The sequence below is a fragment of the Uranotaenia lowii genome, chromosome 1 (assembly GCF_029784155.1).
Source record: "Uranotaenia lowii strain MFRU-FL chromosome 1, ASM2978415v1, whole genome shotgun sequence".
Classification (NCBI taxonomy): Eukaryota; Metazoa; Arthropoda; class Insecta; order Diptera; family Culicidae; genus Uranotaenia; species Uranotaenia lowii.
Window position 1 is genome coordinate 100,116,930 of NC_073691.1, and position 4,900 is coordinate 100,121,829.

The window sequence follows — 4,900 nt, forward strand, 5'->3', positions numbered from 1 at the left end:
TAAACATATCGTATATAATGTAGCAAAACCAGTATATACGTATCATTTTGGAGGCCATATAGGTACATTAGCAAACATATTCTTGATTTGGAATGTATTAAATTACGATTTGCACGACTTGTCATGCGCATCATGTACGACTACCCTGATTCTTTTTGGAATATACTATGACAATTTACATCATCATATAGATGATTGAGGTTGTAATACACGACATTCTTCGTAACAATATGGCAAGTTTGACGACTTATTTGGTCGTCTTTTGCGACTTGAATGCAGGGCTCTCATTTTCCGTCAGTTGAATAAAAATAAGATTTATTTTTTTTTGTACTTTAAACCAATTGGTTTATTCATTCCCAAAAATAATAAAAAAAAAAGATAATTTCAAAGAAATGCCTTTTTTGCTGTCAAATTCAAGTTTATATCGTACAAATTTATTATTTGCCTGATTGCTGATTTTTTCAACGTTCATGAAGTAATTGTTAGTACCTGGACTTGATCCCCTGACCATACGATCTGCAGCTCATGATGGTTCCTCGACGCTATCTGGAATATAAAAATTCAAGGGGATTTGCTTCAAAGGCATTAAACCAAAAGAAAATCGTATATTTCTATAACTTAAATCTTTTAAATCGTAGAACACGTCATCGATGATCTAAAAATAGACCAATATTTTGAAGCCTCCTTCAATACGATTCCAATCATCGATGTCCCATTATCATAAACGATTTTATTGAACTTTTTTGTATTCTTTTACGATTGCCAGCAAATACGTTTTACGAAAATCAGACATGCGAATCAATTTGCAAAGGTATACGATTGCATGCACATTATTACGGATCATTGCAGTTATATACGTTTTTTATTTCGAATTATTTTATGCATAGCACGTCAAAATCTATCAGTCACGGCTGATCACCGTATATCGGTCGTTTCACGGATTTTTGCGAATTGTCGTACACAAAGGTCGAGTTCATATGTACATAAATACGAGTCACTCTTCATGTCGTAATAAAATCATGCAATGCCTTTAAATACGATAAAGAATATCCATGGAACGCACATTGTATGTGCAGATATACGAAAATGAGTATAAATAACATTCTATACGATGTAATCTGTAAAAGAAAATACGACTTCTGGTTGTCTGGGTGGTTTTCCCCATGAATGCTGCCGGCGTGCTATCACATTCACTAGCACCATCTCTTTCACGTCTTCGAATTTCTTCGCTAAGCAATCTAGCCTTAACCTTAACAAGCGTCAATTCATTCGGGTCAAGGGTTTCTAGTGCCGTAACCACGTTATCGTACGACGGAGGTTGTTACCATCAGGCGGTAAGCTGTTAATATTGATGAACTCCCCTGAACAACGCCTCAGGGTCGGCTTAAGCTCGAACGATAAAGCTAGCCAAGAAAACACATTGCTCACTATTAAACCTCCCACGTTTATTGATTTGTGTACACTCGTTGTTAGACCCACCACTTAGCTATCTCCTACCTCTTGTTCTGCTGCACTTTTGGGGGAAACTTTCCGTCGTTATGGTGCTCAGCTGTGGGCACGTTGGTTGTTGGATGGTGACGACACCCACACCGGATGATGACGGAGAGGAATCTCGATTCTTCGTTGCAGCACCTGGTTCCAGTATGTAGATTGGCGAAAGTCGGGCGATAGGCTGGGCGGTCCGGACACGGGCTGACGTACAAATGACGACGACGATTATGACTCGGGTATGGTAATGACCTTGGACCTTCTCCCTAGGTCGGTCGCGGTTTTACTGGCTCGTTGCAGTATCAAACTAGCGAACTCAGCGGTTTGAGTTGGCTGATCCACTCGCAATGGCGGACTCGTGCTTAGGCCGCAACACTCAGGCGGACTACCGGATGTGGACAATGGTTTGGTAAGTCCAAGACTACGGTGATGAACCGGGGTGTCCGCGCGTTGGTCTCAAGCACACTCTCGGGTACGCTGTAGCGTGGTGGCCGTCAAAATACCGGTGAGTATGGGTAAACTTAAGGGGCCCTGGAATTCAGGATAGGGGGGTTTTAACTCACGGCGATACTTGAAGTTCAATGTTGCTACGGGGAGTGGGATGAAGTTTACCTGGAAATCCCTGGGAATCTTTGGCACTTCCGGATTTCACAAACTTCACCACTGGGCACAGATTTTGTTTTGCGGCGCGCTTTTTTGTGCTGTCGCCTTAGGCTTTCAGTGATGAAATGGCCGATCACTGACCCCGTAGCTGCCCTGTTCTTTCGCCTCCCCATCCTGTGCCACATTTCGCCTCGCCTCACAACTTCGCTTCGCCTCGCCTTACATCTTCGCCTCGCCTCGCCTTACATTTTCGCCTCTTCTCTTCGCCGCGCCTTTTCGCCCCGCCTTCTCGCTCTCGTTAAACGCTGCCATCTGGTGGTGGGGATGTCGTACTCGGCCCTCGAGGTTGACGCGTAGAGGTTTTGGGTTGGGTGAACGTAGGGTGATTTTTCGCTACGCAACGCACTTTCTCGGCACATTTAAACTTCCGCGGACAAAATATCAACGATATTGACAGAGAACCTACCCGTTGGTACACTCTCCCCTCGCTCGGGTTTAAAAAAAATGCTAGCAAGCTACACATTTTTTTTAAAGACATAAAATACGGTACCAGACACATGACTGCTGAACCAGAATATCCCAAAAAGCATTGTTTAACACTTTTAAACGCTCTGTGAAACGACCAACCCTGTTCCCCCTGCTCAATATCCAGGAGATCTGGACCCCTGGTGAGAATGATTAGCAATTCATTAGAGTGTATAGTGAGTCGGGGTCATAAGGCATCAACGTTGATAAATCAACTCCGCGCTGTTTAGAGGTTAAACCTTTACTGACCATCAACGTCTTCGACTCCGGTCTCCAGCGATCCCACTACTCTAGGTTACTGACCAACATTGTTGAAAAACGAGTGAAAAGTTATTTTTTTTAATGATTAATAAAAAATTGAAACTTATATTTACTAAATTAAAAACAATCCACACCAAGTAATTTTAACTTAATTATTACGATACAAATTTCTAAATAACTTATTCTAAACAAAGACGCCTTTATTATTCCGGAAAATATTTACATTATTTACAGTTTTAATCATTTTTTTTCTTGGTGTAAGTGTTCATTGAAATATTTCCTCAGTCGGAACTGATCTAGATAAGTGACTAAAATTTATTGCTAAATGACTTTCTTTTGGTGAGCGTGTGATGGAACTGTCAAAATGAAAATGGGAATAAGAATCCGAAAAGAAGACATGCTAATGTTTAGCGAATTCAACGTGGTAAGTACTACATCAAATATTTTTCCGTAATTCTTCCTAATCATTTACGTTTCAGGGCATTATGTTGTATCCATTTTGGAGACGATCGTCGTTTGAAGTAAGGGCCCGGATCATTGAAATGTTGTGGCCCTTCAAACGTACGCAACGAGGGAGAAAAGGGAAAATACATGACCAGACTTTCTATCGGAAGGTAAGTGATAGTGATCCAGTGTGTGTGTATTTTATTGCATCTGCTCAGGATAATAATACGAGCAAAGGAATTCCCGTAAGCTCCACAGCAAAACTCTTCCGGCGAAATGCATACAAGATGCACACTAAAACCCTCATCTTGCATGCAAGTTCGCTAGGTGTACATTCACTGTGGGCCTAGGGTGGTTCATTTTATTGATTTTTTATTATTATTTTTTTTTTAATTTTGATTTGTTGACTAGCACATTATTATGATTTTGGATTTTTCTTTTAATTTCACCTGCAGGTTTTTTTTTCCGCGGAATCTTGACGTTACGGCGACAGAAGGACGAATTCTTTTCTCATCCTAGTTGGTTCGAAGGACACGATCAAGCCGCTTTATTTCGGAAATTTCAAGTAAGTTTTTTTTTAACAAATTTCCTAGCATTTTCAGCAGCTTGCAAAATGTTGGTGCAGATTAAAGCACATAATTTGAAAACTTTAAAATAAATCGGCTATTTATCCCGAGATATTTTAAAAAAGTTTGGGTTCTGCCGTATTTTGTTTTAAATATTTAATACTTAAAAATTTATATATATATATTTTTTTTAATTTAATTTTAAATTGGATCGTTTTTAGAGCTGTTTTATGCTCGAAGATCTGCAGCTGAAAAAATTCCGAGAGGTCTACCTTGCAAATCTGAGACTTCGTAAGAGCTTGTTCCCTTTTTTGCTATAACTATACAGGGAGTATACACCGGACCTAGCTTCGCGTTGTAATTATTGCTAGCCGAAGATTGTTTAAAGGTTCGCTTAAAAATGCGTTGACCAACATGAAAAACAGGTGCATATGTTTTGTGTCGCAAATCGTATCTACGTTTAGTTTCTTCGTGACTTTTCTGAAGATTTTCCATCACTGTTTCAAATACTTTCTGATTAATATTATTAAATTGTTCCATTCTTTCCTCCTCCGATCGCTCTTCGTTGTTTTCCAGTTCGTGTTCTAACCCGCGCGTGATAATCTCGCTTCCAAACAGTATTCGATGCGGCGTAAATTTAGTAGTCGAGTGAACGGTGTTATTAAGTACGTGTTCAATCTCGGAGATGCGACTGTCCCACAGCCGTTGGTCTTGTCGAACGTAAGAGCGGATCATCGCGTTAATTGTCCGATTAACACGTTCGACAGGATTAGCCTGACTCCTATGACGTGAATTCGCCCAATGTTGCACTTCATATTTTCGAAGCAACGCTTGAAATTCTTTCGAGAGAAACGTTGAAGCGTTGTCAGAGATCAATATTTGCGGTACCGATAATTTCCTGAACCACTGGTCTTCCAAAATGGTGCATAGACTACTAGACGAGATCTTCTTCACAGGAACAAGCAAGCTGTACTTCGAAAATACGTCTAAGACGACTAGCAAATGAGCGTTAC